A 27,914-nucleotide genomic window follows, 5' to 3' on the forward strand; every position below is an offset into this window, starting at 1 on the left:
TCAGCCTTTTACCCTTCTCTCTTTGCTAAAGCATTAGAGTCCAGTCCTAAAGCTGGCCACCAAGGTCCAGTCCCTTTCTTGGCCACTTCCTCCCCCTGAGGCTGACTCCGAAGTCCAGCAATCAAAAGCCCCTTTGGCTCACCTAATTAACACGCCCATTCAAAATTAAACACTTCAAGCTAACACAGGCTTCCCCTTTTCCCTTTATAAACCACCATTTGCCTATGGGCCACATCTGTCCTCTCTCTCCAGAGGCGGTCCTTTGTCCCTCAGAGATTTTATCCATTCCCCTCTCCCTTGCCTCCATATCCTCTCTTTGTACCTTGGGGGCAAACAGGTCTCCTTTGTGCTGAGAACTTGGTCTTGGTGTGTCCTGTGCCAATTCTGATCCTTTCAGGTTTAGTCCATTTATTTTTCACTGCTGTATAGTATTTCAACTGAATTATTTATACTTCTAGGAATGGACATTTGAAGCATTCTGATTTATGTTCATTGCTGATTTATTATGGCCATTTTAACATCTTCTGGGGCCCATATGCAATAATTTCTAAGAGGAATACATTGAGGTATAAAAATACAATGTAGTTCATTTAAATACCGAGGAAGGGCTGGAAAGATAAAGATGTCTGCTGCTAAGCCTGCCCACCTGAGTTGGAACCCCAAAACCCACATGATGGAAGAAGAGAACAAACTGTCCTCTGACCTCGACACACATACTGTGACACACAAGTGCATACACACAAGTGTACACACACACACACACACACACACACACACACACACACACACGTTCACTGGTTCCCAGCCTCAACAGTGGGAACCCTCTCCTTCTCCCCGCCCCCCCTCCCTCTTTCTTGTTTCTATTTTGCCTGAGACAGGATTTCAGGTAGCCTAGGCTGGCCTCCAACTTGCTACCTAGCAAACATTGGCCTTCGTTGCACGAGCCCTAATGATCTTATAATAAAAACCTGGACCCAGATATCAGGGTGAAGCTGAAAGACCAGAGAAGCAGAGCAGCCACGGCCACCACCTCTCACCTCACCACCTCCTCCCGCCTTAATTCCTTTCCCCGCCCAGCCACATCACTTCCTGTCTCAACCTTCCTAGTGCTGGGATTAAAGGCGTGTGCCACCACTGCCTGGCTCTGTTTCTCTCCTAGATTGGATTACATACAGTTTATCACCACAGGCCTTGAACTCCTGAATGTCCTGCCTCCACCTCCCAAGTGCTAGGCTTCTGAGCATGCACTACCATGCTTGGCTTCACCATCCTGTGCATGTTAACCATGCACAGTTTCTGCTCTGTGACATACTTGTTCCTACTTTTTGTTATAATATATATAATATATATAATTATAATAAGTTGTAGCCATCTTATTCAGTTCATTTATTTTGATTAAGATATGCCTCGCAGGGGCTGGAGAGATGGCTCAGCACTTACGAGCACTGGCCACTCGGCGGGAGACCTGTGTTTGGTTTGTGGTGTCTACATAACAGCTCAAATTGTCAGTAACTCCAGTTCCAGGGGATCCTATGCTCTCTTATGGTCTCCTTGGGCATCAGGCACTCACATGTACAGAACTGCATGCAGTCAAACACACACACACACACACACACACACACACACACACACACACATGTTTTTTTGAGACAAGGTTTCTCTGTGTAGCCCTGGCTGTCCTGGAAGTTGCTCTGTAGACCAGGCTGGCTTAAACTCAAAGATCTGCCTGCCTTTGCCTCCTGAGTGCTGGGATTAAAGGCGTCCACACCACTGTCCAGCTAAGTAAACAAAAATAATAATAAGATTTACCTTGCATAACCCATGCAGATATCCAGATACACTTTTACAATGGTGTTCAGCCATGAGACTAACACCTTGACGAAGTTTGTGAACGTTTGTAGTGCCCAGAAAGTTCCTCGGGCAGTGTCCTCCCACAGGCTATGCCCAGGTAAGTGGCGCGCTCCTCCTCCCATCGGTGGATGTGGGTGTGGACCCTTCTTTTCCCGAAGCAAACAATCATTTCTTTTATGGTTAGTGCATTGTGTGTTTTGCTTAATATTTTTTTCCCTTCTGATGAAAGCAGCCTATACTCACTCTTTCTCTGTTGGGGCTACACAGGTTGGAGACCGCCAGGAGCCCCTGATGATGGCAAGTTGGCATTTTGCTCCTCACCTAGCCAGGGTCATGTCAGGTCTGGCTGTCTATAGACTGGTACCAGGGCCTTGGGGGTATAATCTGGAAACTGGCACTTGACATTTCTCCCTGTGGTTTGAATAAAAATAGACCCCACAGGCCGGTAAGGAGTGGCACTATGAGGAGGTGTGGCCTTGTTGGAGGAGGTGTGGTCTTGTTGGAGGAGGTGTGGCCTTGTTGGAGGAGGTGTGGCCTTGTTGGAGGAGGTGTGTCACTGGGGGGGGGGCTCTGAGGTTTCAGAAGCTCAAACCAGGCCAACCAGTGGTGGCACACACCCTTAATCCTAGCACACAGGAGGCAGGGGCAGGTGGATCTCTGACTTCAAAGTCAGCCTGGTCTATAGACAGAATTCTGGGATAGCCCGGGCTACACAGAGAAACCTGTCTTGAAAACCTAAAAAAAGAAAGAAACTCAAGCCAGGCCTCATGTTCACTGTCTTCCTGCTGCCTGTGATCTCTGCTACCTCTCCGGCACCATGTCTATTGGTGGAAGTATTGAGGAACTCCACGTAGTTAAAAGGGAGGTTTATTTTGTGGGTAACTTACAAGTGAAGGGATAGGTTACAGGGTCCGGGAGAGGTGAAGTGCAGTCTAGTGTGTTTTCTGGTAAACTCCGCTCAGTCTACCTCCAGTATCCAGGAAGGATCCAGGAGCCAAGAGATCTGGACGGATCTCGGTTCTTAAGTGCTCCTGTCTCAGCCCCACCTTGTAGGTGTGACAGTTACTGGAAGCCTCAATGGGTGTAGTACTTCCAGGTCAAAGCTGGATGACAGGCTTAGAGGCCCAGACACAGCTTTTGTGACAGGCTTACTGACAGGCAACACCCAGACCCAGGAAAACTCATAAGCTGACCCCACCCAGGGAGGGCCTACATCCAAGGGGAAGTACCTGACATCCTAAACATTGCAACTATTAGATAAGGTTAGACAAGATGGCCAGATGTCCCTGAGTCTAGCACACACCTATTTCTGTTTTACAGATATCCCCAGACAAATGTCAGCCAATCAGGGTCCTGAACCCTGGAAATCCCCTCACCCCAACCTCTGCTATGATAAAAACCCCACCCCGCCCAGGCTCAGGGCTCTCTGCTCTCACTGCTGCGTGGGACAGACAGAGAGACCAAGCTCCGAGCTTGAAAATAAAGGCTCTTTGCTTTTACATATGGGATTTGGTCTCCATGGTGGTCTTTTGGGGATCCCCACAATCTGGGCATAACATTATAAGTTAAATTTACCCATTTCTACTAATCTATGTTCTGTCATGTGATGTTACCTCTCTTCCATCTTGTACCACCTGTTTCCTCTCCATGTCTCCTGGCATCTTTCTCATGTGCCTAGATTCCTCTTCCTTTCCCTTTTTCTCCCCAGAAATCCCACCTATACCTCCTGCCTAGCTATTGGCTATTCAGCTTTTACAGGGATACACCTTCACACAGTACACAAATATCCCACAACAGATAACAGACTAAACCTCTGAACTGTAAGCCAGCCTCAATTAAAAGTTTTCTTTATAAGAGTTGTTGTTGTCCTGGTGTCTCCTCACAGCAACAGAAACCCTAAGACAGAAGTTGGTACCAGGAGTGGAGTATTGCTGTGACAGACCTGGCCATGCTTTTGTTTGGAGGAAGGTGGACTTTGGGACTTTGTGTTAGGAAAGCAGTTGAACTCTTTAAGTGGGGCTCACTGTGCCAGACTAGTAGGAGATGGAAGACAGTGGTGCTGAGGGTGATGTGAACTGTGAGACCTGAGGTTTCAGAGGAAGAGAATTTTAGTGTGTGGCCTAGAGACTATATCTGGTGATATTTTGGCTAAGAATGTGACTGCTTGTCTGAAAAGTCTGCCTGAGGCTAAATTGAAGAATTATGGATTAATAGTAGGGTGGTTTGAAAGAAAATGCCCCCCCAAAGGGAGTGGCACTATTAGGAGGTGTGGCTTTGTTGGAGTGGGTGTGGCCTTGTTGGAGGAAGTGTGTCACTGTGGGAGTGGGCTTTGAGGTCTCCTATGCTCAAGCTATTCCCAGTGTCACAGTTCACTTCCTGTTGCCTGTGGATCAAGATGTAGCCAGCACCATGTCTGTCTGCATGCCGCCATACCCCCATCATTATGATAATGAACTGAACCTCTGAAAGTGTAAGTCACCCCAATTATGTGTTTTTCCTTTATAAGAGCTGCCATGGTCATGGTGTCTTTTCATAGCAACAGAAACCCTAACTAAGACCGAAGTTGGCACCAGGGACTGGGGTATTGCTGTGACAGCCCTGACCATGTTCTTGTTTGGAGGAATTTGGACTTTGGTACTTCGGGTTAGGAAAGCAGTGGAATTCTTTAAGCACTGCTTACTGGGCCACACCAGTAGGAGCATGGAAGACAGAGGTGCTAAGAGCTATTTAAACAATCAGGGCCTGGCTCAAGAGTTTCAGAGGAGAAGAATTTTAGTATGTGGCCTAGAGATCTTTCTTGTGATATTTTGGTGAAGAGGGTGGCTGCTTTTTGGCCTTGTCTGAAGAGTCTGCCTGAGGATAAGGTGAAGGGTTTTGGATTAATTTCACTGGCAGAGGAAATCTCAAAACAACCTAATATAGGCTCTGTTGTGTGGTTATTAGTGGTAACTCTAATGAAGATTTATAATGAAAAGAAGCAAGTTAAGGAGGATAAATTACAAAATGTGAAATTTGAGGAGAAAAGGAACACCAAAAAGGGGAATGGAGCTAAGTTCTGTGTTCAAGGAGATAAACAGATTAAGAAATGGAATAAAGGGAGTGGTGACCTCAAGGCAAGATCTCATACAGCTAAGGTTTTTTTGTTGTTGTTGTTGTTTTTTGTTTTTTGTTTTTTTTTTTTTGTTTTTTCAAGACAAGGTTTCTCTGTGTTGCTTTGTGCCTTTCCTGGAACCATTTGGAGACCAGGCTGGCCTTGAACTCACAGAGACCTGCCTGCCTCTGCCTCTGCCTCCCAAGTGGCATACAGCTAAGTTTACAACTTGTGAAAAAGAATTAAAGAGAAGCTTAGAGTGAGCATGGTGGTGTATGCACTCAGAAGGTAGAGGGTGGTGGATCTCTGAGTTTGAGCCTAACCTGGTCTACAGAGCAAATTCCAGAACAGTCAAGCTTAGGCAACAAAGGAAATTATTAAAAACAGAACATTTACTGGTGAAGATGTAATTGAACAAGGGGGCCATGTTCCTGTGGAATATTCCTTTACACTGTGTGAATATATGTCCCTGTGATTGGTTTAATAAAGAAGCTAACTGGAAGCCAGGTGGTGGTGGTACCTTTAATCCCAGCACTCAGGAGGCAGAGCCAGACAGATCTCTGTGATTTTGAGGCCAGCCTGGTCTACACAGTGAGATCCAGGACAGTCACCAAAGATACACAGAGAAACCCTATCTCAAAAAACCAAACAAACAAACAAAAAAAAAAAACACCAAAAATAAAAAAAGCTAACTAGCCCTAGCTAGACAGGATGAGGTTAGGCAGAAGAGCTAGACACAGAGAATGCTGGGAGCAAGAGGGGTGGAGCCTCGGGAGTCTCAAGCAGATACAAAGAGAAGCAAGATTAACGCGCCATATTGAAAGAAAGTACTGCAACATTGTAAAGGGTAGATAAGAAATATGGGTTAATTTAAAATGATAAGAGTTAGCTAGTAACAAGCACGAGCTATTGGCCAAGCATTTATAGTTAATAATAAGTCTCTGAATGGTTATTTGGGAGCGGCTGTCAAGACACAGAGAAAATCTGCCTACATGTTCCAGCCCCAGCAAGCAGCAGAACTTGGTGGCTTCAGCCACATGGTTCTGGCTTTAGAGTTAAGGATAGAAGAAAGGGGCTATGGAATTTGCCTCTGCACCTAAGGAAAGCCACTGAGACCAGGCCTGTGTCAGGGGTGTCCCTGCATGGAGGCCTAGAGAGGCCATTGCATGAAGCTGTGACATTGAAGCCTGATTTGCCTTGGAGACCCCAAGATGTTGGAGATGCCAGAGTCATGGGATACCTCCAAACAGAGCTGCTAACAGGGAGTAGAACCAGCCTGAGAGAGAAAGTGTAGTGTAGTTAACAAAGCTGAAAGGAGTTGGAGATCTGAAGAGCACTTTGACATGGGACATGGAGATATAGAGTTTGGAGTTTGCCCAGCTGGTTTTTGGTCTTGCTTTGGTCCAGTATTTCCTCACTATTCTCCCTTCCCTACATTTTGGAATGGTAATGTATAGCCTGTGCCATTATATGTTGGAGATATGTGATCTGCTTTATTATAATTTTACAGGGGATTACAGTTAAAAGATTACATGAGTCTCAGAAGAGACTTAGGAATTTGGACTTTGAAACAAATTTGAGACTGTTTTAGACTATAGAGACTTTTGAAGTTGGATTGACTGCATTTTCCCATTATGATCTGGCTACAAGACTATGGGGGCAGGGAATGGAATGTGGTGATTTGAAAGAAAATGGCCCCCAAAGGATCACTATTAAGAACTATTAGGAGGTGTGGCTTTGTTGGAATAGGTGTGGTCTTGTTGGAGGAGGTGCGTCACTAGGGGTGGACTTTGAGGTTTCAGAAGCTCAAGCCAGGCCAATGGCTCTCACTGTCTCTTCCTGCTGTCTGTGGATCCAGATGTAGAACTCTCAGCTCCTTCTCCAGCACCATGTAGGCCTGCATGTCGCCATGCTTCCCACCATGACAATAATGACTAAACCTCTGAACTGTGAGCTAGCCCTTTATAAGAGTTGCCATAGTCATGATATCTGTTCACTGTAGTTGGACTTTGTGCCTCTAGCTCCCAAATAATGACTTCCTATTAATTATGAAAGCTTGGCCTTAGCTTAGGCTCATTACTAACCAGCTCTTATAACTTAAATTAACCGATTTATGTTAACCTATGTTTGCCACATGGCTTGTTACCACTCTTCCATAATGTATGCCAGACTTCCTATGCTGGTGAATTCCTGAGCCCAGTTCCTTCCCCAGAGTTCCTCTCTCTCCCTGGAAGTCCCACCTATCATCTTCTGCCTAGCTATTGGCCATTCAGCTCTTTATTAAACCAATCAGAAGCTGCCTTGGCAGAGACATCTTCACAGTGTACAAAAAGATTATCCCACAATTCACAGCAATAAAGCCCTAACTAAGACCCCCCTCTAATATATGTGGTCAAACATTCCAGACCCTAAGATGTGAAATGCTTTGTTTGCTGTTCCAGAATGAACCTTGCTAAGGGCAAACTTGAGATAGTCCGAGCTCCCCACAATTCTGCTGTCTTAGGCTCTTTACTGACTTGCTCTCGGCTTCCCTACTTGAGGGGTATGAAGACCGCTGAACTTCAGTTAGCAATCAGCCCTGGTGACCCTCCTGACTCCAGCTTTAGATTTCATCCCTGCTCCTCCCGGGGACCCCGTCCAGGACCTGATATGGCTGTTTCCACTCCCCCACTTCATGCTCTCAGCTACCGCGCAAGCACCAGGCTTGCCTACTGCCATGTTCCCCACCAGGGTGGTTATCGACTCTGCTACGCTCTAGAACCATGAGCCCCCAAATTAAATGCTTTCCTTTTTAAGTTGCCGTGGTCATGGTGTCTCTTCATTGCAATAGAATAGTAACCAAAGCATGCACACACAAAAATAAATAATAAATATTAAAAACACATTTGAGTTGTTGGCTTGGACTTCATTTAAAAAAAACCTGTTAAATAAATTTTGTCTGAGGATTAGAACAGATTTTCCAGCAATTTCTGACATGACCCTGAACACACTTCTGCTACTTTGCAGTACACTTCTATGCAGAAGGGCATTCTCAGCATTGACCACTGACCAATCAAAGCATCACTCAGCTACACTAAAGATGCTCTACACTCCACAGAGGATCAACTATCCAGCCAGAATTCTTTTTAATTATTCTTTATGGAGCTGGAGAGATGACTATGTGGTTAAAAGCCTGGCTATGCTTCCAGAAGAACCAGGCTCACAGCACCCACACAGCATTTCACAACTGTGTAACTCCAGCTCTAGGGGTCTGATGCCCTCTTCTGGCCTCCTCGGTCACTAAGCACACACGAGGTGCACAGACATGCATGCAGGCAAAATATCCATGCACATAAAAGAAAAATAGTTAACAATTTAAAATGTTATCTATTTATTCTGTGTGTATGTGTGTGTATGTGTGTGCATGTAGGTGTCTAAGTGTGTATGTATGGGTGTAGGCGTATGTTTGAGTGTGCATGTAGGGGTATGTGTATAGATGTGTATGAGTAGGTGTGTGTGCAGGTGTATGTGTGGGTATGTATGTAGGAATGTATGTATAGGTGTGTGTGTAGGAGTGTGGGAGGGTGCTCTGTGGAGGTCAGAATACAACTCTTCAGGAGCTGGTTCTCTCCCGCCACCTTGTGGGATCTGGAGGTTGAACTCAGGTGTAGCTAGAGTTTTTCTGGTCCTGCCTTGCCCACAGTCAGGATAAATCTCTCTCACCTGCCAGTCCCACAGCCACTCAGAACCAACCAAGTAAACACACAGAGACTTATATTACTTATAAACTGTATGGCCGTGGCAGGCTTCTTCTTAACTATTTTTATATCTTAAATCATCCCATTTCTATAAATCTGTAAGTTGCCACGTGGCTCATGGCTTACCAGTATCTTAACATCTTCTTATGGCGGCAGCTGGCAGCGTCTCTCTGACTCAGCCTTCCTGTTCCCAGAATTCTCTTCTTTGCTTGTCCTGCCTATACTTCCTGCCTGGCTACTGGCCAATCAGCATTTTATTTATACAGAGCAATATCCACAGCACTCAGGTCTTTAGGACTTGCACACACCTCTAGTGCTGAGACATCTCTCCAATGCAAGCATATCTCAATTTGCTTCTCTTTTTAATAAATGGTAAAATTCTGGTATGGTGGCACACACCTTTAATTCCATCACTCAGAAGGAAGAGGCAGAGGCAGGAGGATTTCAGTGAATTCAAGGCCAGCCAGGTCCACATAGAGAATTCCAGGACAGCCAGAGATACATAGAGAGACCCTGTCTCAAAAAAAAAAAATACACAAACAAGAAGAAGTAAATGGTACAATTAAATGTGTACCAGAAGTTGCAAGACAAAATTACTTTTTTTTTTTTTCCCAGACAGTGTTTCTCTGTAGCTTTGGAGCCTGTCCTGGACTAGCTCTGTAGACCGGGCTGGTCTCGAACTCACAGAGATCCACCTGCCTCTGCCTCCTGAGTACTGGGATTACAGACCTGCGCCACCACCGCCTGGCATACTTTTGTTTTTAAATTGAGACATGTTCTTATTACATAGGTCTTGAATTCACAGAGATCCTCCTGCCTCTGCCTTGTGAGTGCTGGGGTTAAAGAATTGTGCTATCATATGCAACCAAATTAAGGTTGTTTTGATTTATTATCAGTTATATTTGATTTGCACATCTATTCATATCTACAAACCCAGGGCCATGTAACTATTATTACTCAGGTGCAAAGGGCGGTAAGTAGAAAAATTTAAAAGGCTTGCTCTAAAGATCTCATGGCATCTGAGCTTCCCTTAATTCCTGTCTTCAGGTTCTCCTGGCTTCTGCCCATTGCTGGATTTCTGTCCAGCTCTTTTCCATATGTTTTCATAGTAACCTGTTGTGAGATATTTGATTTCACTGTGAAACTCCGCGACTGTAATAAAATTAACCTTGGATCAGGGGGCAGAGTCAGCAACTAGTTGACAGGAATTATACATACAGAGTATGGAGGACCTGGAAAGACAGATAGAGAGTCACAAGGAAGGAATGGGAGGGACTTGGGGCTTTTGCAGTCCTTTTTGGTTTGGGATAGTAGGAGAAATGTTCTTTTGCTAGATCTCTGGCCAAAAAGGAAGGTCAGCTTGTTGCTTCTCGGCTTCTCTGATCTAGCAGGTTTTCACCCCAACATCTAACTCTCTTTATTGGTAAATAGAACAATTTAGATGAAAAGCCACAGTAACCCTATTCTAAATACTGGAATTTGTCTTCATTTAGTTATGTAATCTCATTCTATCTGTATTGTTATCTGGTGTTGTACAATTGATTGCCTCTCCTCAAATAAATGGGTCAAACAACAGGCTTCAGTCATCTTCTGCCATGTCCACCTGTGGTGTTCTAACTCTCATGAGATGTACCTCCAAGGTCAGTTCCACTGATGAGTAGCAAATCTGTGAAGGGTATAGGCAACAGACCAGTTTCTTGCCTGTTGAGATCCAATGTCCATGGTGTTGGCTCTCCTAGAGTGAGGGACCAACGGGAGTAAAGTGAGAGACACAGCTTTATGACTTATCTTAATGATCCACACATCAGCACTGTCACAATATCTTGTTTCAGAGGCTTACACAATCATGGAGGTATTATTACACCAGGGTGTAAAAGGAGTACATAGGAATTATTAGGGCCACACAGGAGACTACCCATCATAGCAGGAGAGGTCTAGGTACTGACCGCCTCCCCAGGCGATAGTGCTGGCGCTGGCTGTACAGATGTGGAGGTTAAGCACGCCCGGGATCCAGTGGGATAAGGTGGGAGTGTCAGAGCTCCAGAGTCTAGACCACCAAGACCTTCTTTCCGGGCGCCTGAGGGTGGACATTGGTCCGTGTCACCTCTCCAGTCTGATGGCAGGCCAGATAATTCCACCTTCCCAGATGTGGATCTCTTCCCATCCTCTCAATTCCACATCCATGCAGGTGCCACAATTGCTTCCCTGAGGTTGCACAAAGCCAGTTTCCTTCCAGGAGCCTGGATGCAGAGGAGGCCCTCAGTGTTGAACTACATTACCCAGAACTACATTACCCATAAGCCTGTGTCAGGGCAGTCCCAGCCCCGGCACCTGGGAAACAGAGTCTCACTCTGCCCTGTGCAAAGGCTCCTGGGAAGTGTAGTTTACGGCCGGCCTTTAGAGAGTCACCCAGCAGCCGGCTGATCCTGGTAGTCCTTGCACATGGCCTGAGCATTGCTCAGGCTGGTTAGAAATTCCATCAGAAGCACCTAGGGCTGGCATGTTCTGAGCAGGCTGCAGCCTTTAGTTGACTGAAAATCAGCTGGAACAGACATAGGTTAGAGGCAGAACTAAATAAAGTTCAGGAGTTCAGGGGAGAGTTTTTATCCAGGATGTACATTTGAAATTTCTAGGCCTATGGTCCTGGTAGTTGGGGGAGGGGAGTCCGAAAACCAGGGAAATGGGAGAGATCCCACCTCAGGAATTCAGGAAGGCAGTAGGCAGAGAAACTTAGGCTATTTGTTGACAGGAATACTTACTTGGAGTAGGTCCATTTGACCTACGAGAGGTGGACCCAAGCGACTCCCTGAAGCTTACAAGAATTTAAGTTCAAAGAGATAAACGTTTTAGATATGTGAGCATCCCCACTGTTTGTAATCTACTAAAATCCACATCGTAGAAAAGGCAGTAGACTCTTGCCTTTGAGTCATAGTAAAAGCTTGGGGACCCAAAAATGATTCTGGATTGAAAGCATCTGTGAGTTTATCCTTTTCAGAGTCTGGTAGCAGGTCGACTGTTTGTCTTCCTCAGCGGAGCCTCAGAACTCTAGGAAAGTGAGGCCTGAGGCCGGAGTTTTGCTTAAGAAGAGAAGGTAGCTGTAGCCTTGAGCTGGTGTGCTTGATGCTGTTAAACTAACGAAGCTACAGTTAGTCAATGTTATCAGGGATGAGAAGGATAAACTATAACCGGAAGTATAATTCAAATGGCCTATGTACCAATTAAGATGACAGAGACTCACCCACTTCCTACACAGGTGCCCCAGGCTCCCATGGTCTCCCTAGGGGCAGTGGTCAGTCTTCGGCTGCCACACAGAGCAGCATCAGCCTTTGGGTGCCAAACCCAAAATGTCTGAGAGGTTTTCCTGTGGAGGAGGAGTTTGGGGGACCAGGCTTAAAACATTCCACTGCTTTCCTAACACAAACCCCCAAAGTTCAAATTCCTCCAAACAAAAGCATGGTCAGGCCTGTCAGAGCAATACCCAACTCCTGCACCAACTTCTGTCTTAGTTAGGGTCTATTGCTGTGAAGAGACACCATGACCATGGCAACTATAGTAGGGAAAACATTTCATTGGAGCTGGCTTATAGTTCAGAGGTGTAGTCTATTGTCATTGCTGGTTTTAATGTGGCAACACTGTGTTATTCATTAACAGCGCTGTTACCGTGCGAGAAAGGCCATAAGGCACAATAAAACCCATGATCAGAGCTTTATTAGGAGAAGAGGGACAGAAGAGAGTGTGACCAGGCCTGTGGAAGGCATGTGCAGAGAGAGAGGGCGGGAAGGGGTAAGAGAAGAAGGGGGAGGAGCCTGTGTCCTGCTTCTTATGGATTCCCCTGCACATGTGCATACTTTCGGAACTATACCACGCATGTGCATAGATTGCATAATCACAGTGTGTGCAAATTATGCGATCATGCAGCACACAGATTACATAGGACACAAGGCCCCTTACTTGGCTACTGAACTGTGCATGTGCGGTCATGTAGCTGGGGGAGTGGCCAGGAATTCCAACAGTCATGATGGAAAGAAGCATGGTGGCATGCAGGCAGACATGGTGCTAGAGAAGGAACTGAGAGTTCTATATCTTGATCCAAAGGCAACAAAAAAGAATGTGTGCCACACTAGGCATAGCTTGAGTATAGGAGACCTCCAAGCTTACTCCCACAATGACACACTTCCTCCAACAAGGTCACACCTACTCCAACAAGGCCACACCTCCTAACAATGCCACTCCCTATTGGCCAAGCATTCAAACACATGAGTCTATGGGGGCCATTGTTAGGATTCAGCTGCATGATCACACACACATACAGTTCAGGAGCTTGAAAAGGGGTCTTGTGTGTCTTATGTCATCAACATGTGCTGGTGATTGCATACGTGCCTGTGGCATGGTCACGCAATCTGCGCAAGGGTGACATAGCTCTGTAAGCCCACCAGTGCCTTAAAGAGCCGTGACTCAGACCCCACCCTCTCTCTGTTCTGTTCTCTCTTCCCCCCACCATCGTTCTCCCTCTCTCTCTCTCTCTCTCTCTCTCTCTCTCTCTCTCTCTCTCTCTCTCTCTCTCTCTGCACGTGCTCCTTCCCCAGGCCTGGTTCTCTTGTCCCCCCACCCTACCCCTCTTCCTCCTAATAAATCTCTGATACTGATACTGGGTTCTGTCATGACCGTGACCTATCTGTGCGGTTAACCAGTGCTATTTATCATTCTTACAGCCATACCTATTCAAACCACCACAGCCCCTTGCTAAATTCCTGGATTCTGTGGGTACTCTAAATGAAACACAAATATCTGTTGTGGAATATTATTTTAAGATGTGTTACATTGTTTATGCTGTGCAAGAAGAAGAGAAAAAGAGCAAGAACAAGAAGAGGAGGAAGCCAGGGGCCAGCCACACAGTCAGCCATGGAGTAAGAGTGAAAATAAGATATACAAAAGTAAGAGAAAGGAAAAAGCCCAGGGGCAAAAGGTAGACAGGTTAATTTAAGAAAAGCTGGTTAGAAATAAGCCAAGCTAAGGCTGGGCATTCATAAGTAAGAATAAGCCTCCATGTGTGATTTATTTGGAAGCTGGGTGACGAGCCTTCAAAGACCAAAAAGAGCAAAGAGTTTAAAAAAAAAATTGGTGTTCTAATCTGGGCTTGTATTTCCATGTAGGGCCTGAGAAAGCTGGAGAGAGAGAGAGAGAGAGAGAGAGAGAGAGAGAGAGAGAGAGAGAGAGAGAGAGAGAGAAGAAGAAGAAGAAGAAGAAGAAGAAGAAGAAGAAGAAGAAGAAGAAGAAGAAGAAGAAGAAGAAGAAGAAGAAGAAAAAGGACACAGCTCCTATAAGAGGTGCTGCTATTCAGCCAGCAGAACTAAGAAGAGACAGCAAGCTTGTGGCAGAGCAGACACCAGCTCCCTACAGCTGGGAAGGTTGAATGCAGCTCCTGGTCATGCAACTCCCACTGGGCCAGGAGCCTTGGCTCTCATGAACCTAGAAGCGGGCTCAGCCAGCCAATAGAGCAGCTCGGAGGACCCAGTGTAGCTTAGCAGTTTAAAGTTTGCTCACAAGGTCAAAAAAGATGAGAGATATGAAGTAAAAGAGATCCAGACAGAAAAAACCCTCTCAACAGGTTCCAGAGTGTTTTACAATGTGCATAGGCTTAAGAAAGAAAGAAAAAGGGTATGGACAGTTGTAACACAAATTACTAAACCATCTTATTAATAAAAAATTCAGAGCCAGAGATAAAAGCTGAAAGATCAGAGAGGCAGAGCAGCAAGCTACTAGTTCTTACCCCTATGAAATCCTCTACCAAAATCTTATTGATTTTGAAGTAAAATTCATACTTTTAGAAAAAATTTAAAGAGTCAAATAAAACCAAAGAATTACGAGATTAGTGGCAACAGAATAGTCCCTTAATTTTAGTTTTTCTTCTGTCTCATATCAGATGGCTCTTTCTTCTGACATGATACAGAGATTTTTCTTTTTCCTTTTAACAACATGCTTGGGTTTAGAGAAGAGAGCCACGCTCCAACTCCAAAGCCAGCTTTAATTTTCAATTGAACTGGGACTACATAAAGATCATTTTCGTTATGTGTCTGTAGAGAACAGCAGAAACAAACATTTAAGAACATTTATGAAATTTTATATGTGATATACCAATAGGTCAATTTACTCTTTTTCTTGGGACATTTTTTTTTCTGGATGATTTGTCCTTTTCCTTCAGATGTCTCATTTGTCCAGTGTTCTTCAGATTCCTTAGCCTTCATTCTCCTGAAAGACGAAAAAAAAACACCTTCCCCAACCCTAACTTTGGGGAGGTTCCCTTTTGACAAGTTATAGCTGATTAAATGAAAAGTATGTTAGTTGTATGGGTTAAATTAAATTGAATGGTCATGCTGGTTGATGAACTATCACCTCTTCTAATTAAGAAGTTTCTTGCCGGGCGGTGGTGGTGCACGCCTTTAATCCCAGCACTCGGGAGGCAGAGCCAGGCAGATCTCTGTGAGTTCGAGGCCAGCCTGGGCTACCAAGTGAGTCCCAGGAAAGGCGCAAAGCTACACAGAGAAACCCTGTCTCGAAAAACCAAAAAAAAAAAAAAAGTTTCTCTTGTTCAAATTAAACCTTTATTGATTTTGATGGTATCCATAGCTTTTCTCCTACTGTAGAAAAGCTATTATCAAATATCTATCCACAGCTATTGTTTCTTTCTTATTAGCATTGAGAAAATTCAATGTTAATAGAGCATTATGTAATCTATTTCTGGGGGGTTTGTTACCCCTTTCTGTTTATTTAGCATATCTTTTAGAGTTCAATTTGATCTTTCCATGACTGCTTGACCTGTAGGATTATGTGGTATACCTGTAATATGTTTTATATTGTAATAAGCAAAAAACTGTTTCATTTTACCAGAGACATATGCTGGAGCATTGTCAGTTTTAATTTGTACAGGTATACCCATGATGTCTATAACTTCTAGCAAATGCATGATTACAGAATCAGCTTTTTTAGAACTCAGAGTAGTTGCCCATTGAAATCCTGAGTAGGTATTAATGATGTGGTGTACATATTTCAATTTTCCAAATTTTATAAAATGAAACACATCCATCTGCTAGATTTCATTCCTCTGAGTACCCTTTGGATTACATCCTGCTGTTAGTGGAGTTTGATTGTATAAAGAACAAGTAGAACATTTCCTTATAATTTCCTTGGCTTGTTGCCAGGTTATGGGAAAATCCTTTTTTAGCCAGGTGGTGGTGGTGGTGGTGGCGGCGGCGGCGGCGGCGGCACCGCACACCTTTAATCCCAGCACTGGGAGGCAGAGGCAGGCGAATTTCTGAGTTCGAGGCCAGCCTGGTCTACAAAGCGAGTTCCAGGAAAGGCACAAAGCTACACAGAGAAACCCTGTCTCAAAAAACAAACAAACAAAAAATCCTTTTTTAAACCCTTACTATTGACATGATGTTTTCTTTTCTTTTTTTTTTTTTTTTTTAATGAAATCTTGAGGCCTCCAGCACATTTCCTATCAATAGTTTATTGATCTCATCATTACCTTGTGCTAGAGGGCCTGGCAGACCCGTATGGGATCAGATGTGAGTTATATATAAGGGATGATTCCTAATACTGATTATTTCTTGTAACTGAATAAATAACAAAGTTAATTCTGACTCATCAGGGATAAATTAAGCAGTTTCAATATGTAAGACCACTCTTTTGGCATACTGAGAGTCAGTAATTGTGTTGAGAGGTTCCGAAAAATCTATTAATGCCTTCAGAATAGCACATAATTCCGATTTTTGAACAGAATTATAAGGACTTTGAACTACTTTACTTAAATTTTCTGATTTATAAGCTGCCTTTCCTGGTTTATTTGCAGTTCCAGAAGGTTATCTCTCTTTATAAGTTTAATTCTATCACTTGGGGATATTTGTTGATAATCTTTCCCAAAAATTACTACAAGCTCTTTGCCAATGTTCATTTTCTGCCCATAATTTGTCAATTTCATCATTAGTTAAAGGTACTACAATTTCTGCTGGGTCAATTCCTGCTTTTAAAATCAACTCAGATCTTTTCTACATAAGTTTTTAATCTTTTACTCTGTTTATTTGCTAGAAATGTCCATTCCAACATAATATCTTCCCTCTGCATTAAAATTCTCATAGGAGAATGCTTAGAGGGTGAAATAACCAAAATGCAATCAAGCTTTGGATCCAAATGATCCACATGTGCATCCTGTATTTTCTTTTCCACCAAAGCCAATTCTCTTTCAGCTTCAGCTGATAATTCTCGTGGAGTATTTAAGTCCTTGTCACCTTCTAAGGTTTTGAACAAATTACTCAGTTCATAATTTTTTACCCAAATAGTGGTCCATAGACTGGAAATGTCTCTGAATAATCTTCGAAAGTCATTGAGTCCATAATGTGGGTGGGGGTGGTGCACGCCTTTAATCCCAGCACTCAGGAGGCAGAGTCTGGTGGATCTCTGTGAGTTCAAGGCCATCCCCACCCCCACCTTTCACTACCCCCACCCCCAAGACAGGGTTTCTCTGTTTTGGTGCCTGTCCTGGATCTTGCTCTGTAGACCAGGCTGGCCTCGAACTCAGAGATCCTCCTGGCTCTGTCTCCCGAGCGCTGATATTAAAGGCGTGCGCCACCACCACCTGGCGAAATCTTTTAATAATAGACAAAATTTTGAAAACCGATTTAAGCATTTGAAGTTAATTTAGGTTTTACGGTTATTATGTAGCTCAGTAGCATCCTCCAGAGAGAATACTTTATCCTACTGTTGAGGCAGTGGTTGTCCAGCAAGGAGAGGCATTGGCCAATGGGAAAACACAGACAGTATTTAGAGAAATCTATTATCATTTAAAATGGTTTGTTTAGTAAAAGAATATAAGGTTGTTGTTTTTTCAAAACTAACTTGATCCCTAGCCGGAACCCAAACCCTAACCCTAACCCCAACCCAATGGCTGACCCCACACACTCTCACACTAAATCTTCCTGGGCAAGGAGCGAAGCACACCTTGAGTGACATGTCCCAGGAGCCTATGTTACTCACAAGTCAGTCAGACGTTCTGAGAGCTTGCTGGGGGAGGCAGGAGGGAGAGGGGTGTACCTGTGGGGGTCCCCGGTTTCCCGAGAATGGAGTCGGTGCCTGAGCACGGCTGGGAAATGTAGTCCGCCCGCTCCGCGCAGGCGCGTTTCCCCAAGGCGCTCGTCCAGCTGCTCTTTGTGGCGATCGGTCCCGTGAGATGGGAGTCGGCATGTGTGACCGCGACAGGGCGAGAGCGGGCCCTGCCTGTGTGTCCGTGGGCGAGTGTGGGGGAGACTCCACCCCGCTGCACCTGACCCCGGGAGAGGGGTCACCGAGAGGCTGCCCTGCGGGCTGCTGTCCCCGGATCCTGGCTGCAGGACCTGATCAGGTGGCTATAGAGCGGCTCAGTCTTTCAGGCAACTCTGGGGGTCACCATGGAGACCCTGGCCCTGGAACCAGCGCAGGCAGGTACACCTTGGCTTCATCTCAAAGAGTGGCGGATTTGCACCCGAGGAGGATGCCTCTCAGAGCGGTCAGGCCAGATCACCCGAAACAGCATCACATCTGGCTTGCTTGTCTCAATCAAACATGCGGATGGGAAAGGAAAGGCCACGTTTTCCCTCCGTAACTGAGATGTTTGGACACTGAGAGGCGATGTCGACCCTGAGACCGTATTAGATTGTGCCAGATCTGAGGCCCTCTCCCACCCTATACCTGCCCGGTCTTCTCCGACTTCCGAATGTGCCGCGGGTGAGTGGGCCGTACTTCAGCTGGGAGCCTGGTGGGTGTGGGTAAGCTCGATTCGTTTCTTGACCCATTTCTCCATGCCCAGCTCCGGACCCTGCTCTTTCTCCCAAAGAGACTCCCCAGGATGAGTCAGATTGGGGACCCCTGGAAGCCAGATCTGAGGTGAGTGGCTGTCTTTTCTTCATTTACAAAGAAGATGGTCACATTTCTTGCCAACCCTGGGTCTGCAGTCAGCCACGGACCTGCGATTGGGCACCTGCTTTCCAGTCCTTAAGGAGCTTGGGATAGTCGGAGCAGTACCAGTCAGAGTCCAGATGACACCCGAGACCCTTCCAGCCAGACTCAGTCTAGAAGGTGGCTCAGTTGCCAGAAGCTGCTGGCGTCAGTTTTCCCCCAAGGTCATTTTGCTTAACTCCACGTGCTGGCCAGGACTGGAGAGACCTCAAGGAACATTTGGGGAAGTTTCCCCAGGTAGATCGGCAAGGATAAATGGGAGCCCTCAAATAAGAGTGATAGTGGGGGGGCTGGAGAGATGGTCAGGGGTTAAGGGCGCTTGCTGTTCTCACAGAGAACCCAGGTTTGGTCCCCAGCACCAACATGGTGGCTCACACCTCCAGTTGTAATTACAGGGAATTCAGTGCTCTCTCCTGCCTCCTCAGACACTAGGCATGCACACTGTGCAGACACACACACAGGAAAACCACTCATTCACATAGAGTAAATATTTACTTTTATTTAAAAGGGTAACAGGGCCAGGCAGTGGGTGGCGCACGCCTTTAATCCCAGCACTCGGGAGGCAGAGGCAGGTGGATCTCTGTGAGTTCGAGGCCAGCCTGGGCTACAGAGTGAGATCCAGGACAGGCACCAAAACTACACAGAGAAACCCTGTCTCAAAACAACAACAACAACAACAACAAACAAACAAAAAAAGTGAAATATGATTACAGACAAAATAACGTCGATTTTATTGAAAGCTGTGGAACACATGGGTAGACACAGTGGTGTATGTTCAGGGATCTGAGGTGGAAGGATCTTGAGTTCAGTCATAAAGAGACCCAGTTGTTCATGAATAAATGAATCCCACATGTTGTGAAATGTGGCTAGCTGCTGAGATGTGTTAGACACACTCAAGATATAATAACCACATACAGCAGATCCAAAACAAATGATAAAAGGCAATTTAGGACAATTGAGAAAACTTGGAAATGAGTTATATATTTAATACCACAGTACCAATATTAAATTTCTTGAATGTGATATTTCTGTGATTCTATAAAGAGATAAAGGTGGGGTGAAAGGTCATGATGTTGCAGCTTACCTTCAAGTGTTTATCTAAGAAATGTCTGCATGTGTTCTGTGTGTGTGTGTATGTGGTGTGTGTGTGTGTGTGTGTATGGGGGGGGCGCGGCTACATCAATGTGGTAGTCCACTTCTTTTTTTTTTTTTTTTTTTTTTTTGGTTTTTCGAGACAGGGTTTCTCTGCGTAGCTTTGTGCCTTTCCTGGAGCTTACTTGGTAGCCCAGGCTGGCCTCGAACTCACAGCGATCCGCCTGCCTCTGCCTCCCGAGTGCTGGGATTAAAGGCGTGCGCCACCACCGCCCGGCGGTAGTCCACTTCTTAAACAGATGCTATTGATGAAACATCAACTTGTTATATCTTGGAATGATTCGATTCTCGAATCAAAATCAACCTCCCCCAGGGCATACACATGAAAACTTACGCACTGCACTAAAGGTTTAGCCCAGGACCTCACTCTACTCCTTTTTTTAATTTTAGCAAAAGATCTCACTAAGTTGCCCAGGTCGATCTCAACCTTGCTGGCCTTCTGCCTCATCCTCCCAAGCAGCTTGGGTCATGGGCATGCAGGGCCATGGAATTGTCAGGGTGTCGCAATGCCCGTTCAGTCTCGCTGTCAAAGCCCAGGATGTGTGTCTGTCTGTCTGTCTGTCTGTCTGTCGTTCTCTGCCCCACCCTCAGCCTTTGCACACTGCTTCTGCTCCTGAGGTCAGCTGCTGTTCACCACGGCCTCTACCAGGTTCCTAGTCGTAGGCTCTTGGAACAATGGACACAGAATCATTCCTGCCCTAGGTGAATGAGAATGTACGTGTCATTTCAGGAACCGGTGACTTTCAAGGAGGTGGCTGTAGACTTCACCCAGGAGGAGTGGGGTCAGCTGGACACTCCTCAAAGGGCTCTGTATAAGGAAGTAATGCTGGAGAACTACCAGAACCTTCTTGCTCCGGGTAGGCTGGCTCCTCCAAATCTGGGTGTCTGCTGCTGCCAGCCCTTCTTCCCACATCGTGTTAGGGAAGAGCCAGAGCTGGTGGATCCTGGCTTTGAGCTGTGACTGGTCCCAGAGCCAGGCCATGTGAGAGAGGCCTGCCGGGGAGGTAAGGTGAGGGCTAGGAGCCTGAGTCTGTTTGCCTCAGAGCTTTTCCAGGTGACCAAGGCGGGTGCCGGGTATGGACTCTTCAGTGATTTGGGGCCCACAGGTCTCATGTTCCTGGTGATGGCATACACACCCCTTTAGGGTTGTGTGTCTCTGTTCTTGGGCTGTCCTCCGGGGTTCCAAGCAGAGCCACAGCACATCCAGTCCTGCTGCTTTTCCCCCTAGCAGCAGGGCCTCCACCCCACAAACCAGATGTGATCTCCCCGGGAAGAGCTCAGGAAAAGCCCGAGAGAGGTTTGTCCAGGTGAGCGTGTGCGCCTTCCCCATCCCCCAGCCAGCCCTTCCTCCCCAGCTGTGTGCCAGCTGTGTGCCAGAGAATAGTGTGCAGGGACACAGCGGTGGGCAAAGCTCACCCACACTCTGCCTCCTGACAAGGGTGAGTGACAAGAATTCGAGGATGAGGAGGAGGAGTCAGGGCCTGCTCAGTAAGCAGGTGGTGGGCAGAGGCAGGAGATGGAGGCAGGCCGACCAGGGGCGGACAAGGCTACAGACATCACCAAAACCCACTCCTTGGCAGAAGGACAGCCAAGGGCAGGTCCTTAGTAGGAGGCTGACATAACTTCTCTTATTTAAAAGAAAAGGCAGGTGGCTGGTTGAGGCAGGATCTCACTCTGGCCTTCAACTCACTGTGTGGCCTAAGCTGGCCTCAAACTCAGTGATCCTCCTGCTTCAACCTCCCAACTACTAGAATATATTATAAGCTCCCAAACATTTTCTTTTTTACGGATTTCTCTTTAAAAGTTGTTTAATGAACAAGTGAATGAATTCATTCCATCTTAATTGAACAGACAGTGAAACATTAACTATGTTCTCAAGCCTTAGAAGCTTGAGAAACACATTTTTGTGAAAAATGGTATAAACAAACAAAGTTATGTGTTCTGGGCAAGAGTGCTGTGCCCGGTGGGGGGTAGAGAGGCCAGGTGGGCCTCTGTCTTCACGGCCCCAGTTCCCAGCAGCCTCAGGTACCGGTAGCCACAGCCCCTAGGCCTGGGTGTTGTTTCTGGCCCCAGCTGCTTCTGCCTTCTTTACCAAAATTACTCCCTTTTTGTTTAGTTGTTTTTAGAGACAGGGTTTCTCCTGGTACTCATTATGTAGACCAGACTGACCTCGAACTCACAGAGATTCTCCTGCCTCTGCCTCCCAAGTAGTGGGATTAAAGGCGTGCACCACCATGCAGGGCCTGCTTCTTGCGTCTTTTTGAGAAACAATGTTACATCTCAAACTAAACTCCTGCAGAACAGAGAAGGGCCTGGGTCAGAGAAAACGGGAATTGTTCCCGGCAGTCAGATACAGGGTACTCTGCAGGGGTCAGTGGTGAGTGAGGAAATGGTGTTGGGGGCTCCCCTCCTCCACAGAGGATACCGCAGGAGGGAAATCCTCTAGAGGCTTGCAGCACTTGGATGTGTTCAGCGGCTCCAGCTGTTCTGAGGGACGCTAAAGAGGGCGGGGTGGCAGGCCGCTTTCCCTTGAGTTTGTGCGGGTGCAGCCTGTCGGTGGGTGTTTCCACGGCTGAATTCGCTCCTGATCCCCAGACTTCTGAGATGTGCCCTCCTCTCGGGCCTCAGGGGAGTCTTCAGCTGGGAGTCCCTTTGAGCAACTCCTTTTGTGACTCTGCTTTTGTGCCTTTAGACTTCCGGGTGGTTGTGATTTCTACTCAATTTCTAGTTTACCTGCATCTCCAGGGCAGCAATCCAGTCTGAGCTCCAGGGCCATGCTTACGCTCACCCACAGAAAATTCCACTTCAATCTTTTACAGAGTGGAAGGCGGAACCTGAGGTGATGGAGGAGGGTGTTTACAAAACAGGGCTGACTCAGAAGCAGCTGAAGAGGCCAGGTCGGAGAGAGCCAGCTTGGGTAATGCCTGACCGTGTTAGGGAGCAAGGCTGTGCTGTGGAAGCCTGCTGTCAATGGGCACAGAGAGTCAGGAGTCTGAGGAGGCCTTCCCCGGGGGCGCCCTTTCTCCTCCCAGCAAGGCACTCCCCCAGAACACTCACCCGCCAGAGGCAGCAAAGACATCCCATCCGCCGAGGGACTGGGGACTGACCCGGAACCACCAGAGGACACGCTTACGGTCAGGAGAGCACGGGCGGCCTTGGGTGGGCGCTGACACCGAGGAGAGCATGTTTGCATGCAGCCAGTGTGGGAAGGGATTCCTGCAGAGCTCGGCCCTGGCGCTGCACTGGCGCCCGCACAGCCGCGACAAGGCCTTGAAGTGCCACCAGGGCGACAAGGCCTTCCCCTGGGGCACCAACCTGGTGGAGCACCAGCACAGCCCCACGGGCGGCGGCGGCGGCGGCGGCGGGAAGCCCTTCCTCTGCCGTGAGTGTGGCAAGGCTTCCGGCTGCCACTCATGTCTCACCGTGCACCACCGCATCCCCACGGGCGGGCGAGGGTGGCGCCTGTGAGAAGGCCTTCAGCTGCAGCTCGCTGCTCAGCATGCACCGCAGAGTGCACACCGGGGGGAGGCCGTACGCCTGCAGCGAGGGCGTCAACCAGCGCACCCACCTCACTCGCCACCTCGGCGCCCACACCCGCGAGAGTCCCTACAAGTGCGGTGCGGCCAGGCCGTCAGCCGCCACTCCTCTTCTTCGCTCATGGTGCACGAGAAGATCCACAGCGGCGGCGGCGACCGGCCCTTCAAGTGCGGGGAGTGCAGCAAGGCCTTCCACAGCCGCGCACGCCTCACCCTCCACCGGAGGACGCACACCGGAGGACGCACGCGGGAGGATGCACACCGGAGGACGCACACACGGGGGGATGCACACCGGAGGACGCACACGGGAGGATGCACACAGGAGGACACGCACACGGGAGGACGCACACCGGAGGACGCACACCGGAGGATGCACGCCGGAGGACGCACGCAGGAGGACGCACACGGGAGGATGCACACCGGAGGACGCACGCAGGAGGACGCACACGGGAGGATGCACACACCGGAGGACGCACACACGGGAGGATGCACACCGGAGGACGCACGCACGCGGGCGAGAAGCCGTTCAAGTGCTCCGACTCCTACCTCGTGGTGCACCGGCGCGTCCACACCGGCGAGAAGCCTTACAGATGCCCCCAGTGTGGCCAGGCCTTCAGCCAGAACCACTGTCTTACCAAACACCAGAAGGTTCACTCCAGAGGGAAGGCTTCGGCGCGCAGTGAGTGTGGGGAGGCTTTCCACTGGAACTCACACCCCAGAAACCTTTCACCGTCCAGCTCAGTAGGCGCCCCCTGAGCCTTGCCTAGACACCTGCTAGGTGCTGGGAACACCCAGGCGACTGCCAGGGACTCCATAAACACCTTGGGTATAGCAAAGCTCTTGTGTGCGGTACAGCCTCCAGATGGTGGAAACTACCCTCTGGAGAACAAACCTGTCAATCCGAGTGACACTAACTAGCTATTTCCCCAATTACCCGAGTAATGCGCCATCAACTCTCTAGGCTCTCAGAACCAGACTGCTGTCCCTCAAAGGCCTGGCCTTGATTCCCTCCAACTAGATAAAGTTCCCTCCCCCACCCACCTCCCCCACCCCCAGTCCCCTCTGTTCCCCTCCCGGAAGGGAGAAGCGCAGAAGAGATCTGAAGTCATCTCACCATCGTGCCTTCCTTGGGGCCAGCGGTCACTGAGACGGGGTGGGGGTAGGGGGGGTTCACGCAGCCTAGGCTGGTCTGTACAGTCGAGGAGGCCCTTGAAGATCCTATTCAGTCCCCTTGTCTCAGCCTCTCAGCTGCCACACCTGGTTATGCCTCGCCAGGGGTAGAATCCGGGCTTCGGGCGGCGTGCTAAACAAGCTCTGTCCCAGCCCAGTCGCTTTCCCAGCCTGCAGACTGTACCTGTCTGGTTTAGTCTTTTGAGACAGGGACTCTGGGTAGCACCGGCTGTCCTGGAGGTCACTTGGTAGACCGGCCTGCCTCTGCCCCCAGAGGCTGGGATTAAAGGTGTGTGCTACCACACCCAGCTAAATCTTTCTGTGAAAAGGTAGGTGGAGAGGCATTTTGCGGAGGTGTAGCTCAATGGTAGAGCAAGCCAGGGAAAGAAAGTCCGTGTGTCGTCTAGACCGGCTGCAAACTCCTGATCCTCCCACATCTGCATTTCAGGTGTGCACCTCCATGCTCAGCTTTAAAATAAACAGGAACTGAAAGTGAGACTTATCTCAGCTGTGCCGGGCACGGGCTCAGGCCCAGCACTGAAGACTGAGCAGCTGGAATCTGCGGTCAGCCTGCCGCTTACACTCTCATGGGCCGCCTTCTACTGTGCTCCTGTGAACACTGAAGTTACTCTCAGTATAGTTGATCGTTTATTCATGTTGCAGGAGTGTATGTGTGTGCGCACATGTGTGTGTATATGTGTGCGTGCATGCATTTGTGTGTGCACGTGCCTGCCATGTGTGCCCACACATTTGTGGAGGCTGGAGGTTGATGTTGGGGGTCTTTCTTTATTGATCTCACCATTTTTTAAAATGTTTACTTGTGGGCTGGAGAGACCGTTTTCCCAGAGGACACAGCACTCGCCTCAGCCTGTAACTCCAGCTGCTGATCTCCTCTGATCTCCAAGGACACCTCGATACATTTGTACATATCCACACCCACGCACGCACGCACGCACTCACGCACACACACACACTATAAAATAAAAAATTCTAAAATATTTGCATAGGGACAGTGTGTGTGTGCTCTGTCGTTCAGGCACATGGAGGTCTGAGGACAACTTCTAGGAGTCTGTTGCTGCTGTTCTGTATAATCTACCTCCAGCGTCACCCAAAGGATGCTGACATTCAGCCAGGCTGTGGAGGTGCACACCTTTAATCCCAGCACTGGGGAAGCAGAACCAGACAGATACCAAGTTCAAGGCCAGCCAGGCCTACAGAGTGAGCTCCAGGCCAGCCAGGCCTACACAGAAAACACTGTCTGGAGAAACAAAACAAACAAACAAAAGGAAGAATGGTGAAATTCTCAAAAAGAAGAATGCTGGAATTGCAGACTCATGCCACCATGCCCAGCTTTTTACATGGGTACTGGGGACTGAACTCGGTTTGTGAGGCTTGCGAGGCTACTGCTGCTACCCACTGAGCCAGCCCTGGTCCCCACCTTATTATTTATTTATTTTTTGAAACACAGTCTCTCATGGAACCTGGAGCTTGGCATTTGAGGAGAGAGGAGACAGGGAGGGAGGGAGGAGGTTGCCCAGTCCCTGTGTTGATCAGGTACAAAAATCTGCTGCCTGCCCTGGAAGGGGAACTATTCAAAGCTGGAAGGCCAGACGCACTTTGTTCAGAATACACTATTCTCCGGATGTCTATGCTGGTGTTTCATGTAGGTCCTTAGGGCCACATCTTGACAACTAGGGGTCCCTTCCTCCATAATAACACACAGGAAGTCATATTTTACCACTGCAATGGCAAAAGATAAACATAATTTAGGCTTTATTCATTATTCATCATTCATTATTAGAACATCTATTTTTCTTTTTCTTTTTTTCCAAGGAAGGGTTTCTCTGTGTAGCCCTGGCTGTCCTGGAACTCACTCTGTAGACCAGGCTGGCCTTGAACTCAGAGAGATCCGCCTGCCTCTGCCTACCAAGTGCTGGGATTAAAAGCATACATTGCCACTGCGCAGCAAGATTTTTATTTTTTTTTAATAATTTATTTAACTTTATTTTATGTACACTAGTGTGAAGGTGCCAGATCTCTTGGAACTGGAGTTACAGACAGTTGTGAGCTGCCATGTGGGTGCTAGGAATTGAACCCAGGTCCTCTGGAAGAACAGCCAGTGCTCCTAACCCCTGAGCCATCTCTCCAGCCCAGGATTTTTATTTTTAATTATATGTATCTGTTTCTGTGCACCTGAGTGCAGGTGGCTGTGAGTACAGGCAGCTGTGGAGGTCATAAGAGGGTGTTGGGTCCCCAGGAACTGGGGCTGTGAACCACCCAGGGTAGGTGCTGGGAACTGACCTTGGACCCTTTGGAAGAGCAGCAAGTATTCTTAACTGCTGAACCATCACCCCAGCATCAGATTTTATTTTTTTATCATAGTTCTTTTTTTTTTTTAATTTGTTTGAGAGAACGGGCCTGAGCATTCTGCCAGAGACCAACCCGGGGCCTAGCTGCCCATCCTACAAAGCCCAACAACTTGGAGGTGTTGGTGAGATTACCCTACTGATCAACCTGTTCAGCTGAGATCCATTCAGGAGAGGTTTCAGAAGCCTGCAACCTACAGTCTGAGGAAACAAGATCAGCTGAGGAGTTGACAAATGAGCAAAATGTGACCTGAGAACACAAAAGAAGGTGTCGCCCAGCCACGGAACCAGATCACCAGAGTCATAAGCCCACCCTACACCTACTGGGAACAGGTAAGTACCCATCTCTGGACTGGCAGACCAGGTCTCTAGCCTCTAGGACCCAGCCATCGGAGCCCCAGGGACCAGGCAGCTACCTTTCCCTGCTCCCCCACCAAAAAACAAACAAACAAACAAAAAACAAAACAAAACAAAACAAAAAAAAAAAAAAAAAAAAACCAGCCCCTGCTAACACAACAACCACCAGAGCCATAAGCCCACTCTGCATCAGTTGGGAACAACTGCTCCCTGGGACAGAACCCACTAACACCAATTGGACTAAGCTCCTCCCGGAGAAACAGAGCCCAACAGCATCGATTCAACCAAGAACTCCCAGTGGACCAAGACTAACAATTGGAACAAGAGAGGCACTCTCAGACACAGACACCGCCTACACTGAGCAGAGGAAGAGATGAGTAGATGCCAGTGCAAAAATACAGGCAACAACATAAAGACCTATGTGACATCATCAGAACCTAGTGGTTCTACACCTGCAAGACCTGAACATACCAAGGCAGAAGAAGCAGAAGAAATCAGTCCTAAAAATGACTTTAAGAAGATGATAGAGGCACTTAAAGAGGAAATGAGAAATTCCCTTAAGAGGAAATTTAAAATTCCCTTAAAGAAATAGAAGAATGGCGCACGCCTTTAATCCCAGCACTCGGGAGGCAGAGGCAGGCAGATCTTTGTGAGTTCGAGGCCA

The 27,914-nt window shown here is 47.6% G+C and overlaps 1 long non-coding RNA gene across 1 annotated transcript; it reads left to right on the forward strand.

Annotated features, from left to right (window-relative positions):
* Positions 1-17,856: 17,856 nt before the first annotated feature.
* On the forward strand, positions 17,857-21,995 carry LOC119088828. Its single transcript, XR_005092570.1, has 3 exons — positions 17,857-18,438; positions 18,521-18,597; positions 20,552-21,995. It is a non-coding gene; the product is annotated as an uncharacterized LOC119088828 (long non-coding RNA).
* The last annotated feature ends 5,919 nt before the right edge of the window (positions 21,996-27,914 follow it).

Source organism: Peromyscus leucopus, chromosome 12 (genome assembly GCF_004664715.2).
Source record: "Peromyscus leucopus breed LL Stock chromosome 12, UCI_PerLeu_2.1, whole genome shotgun sequence".
Taxonomy (NCBI): Eukaryota; Metazoa; Chordata; class Mammalia; order Rodentia; family Cricetidae; genus Peromyscus; species Peromyscus leucopus.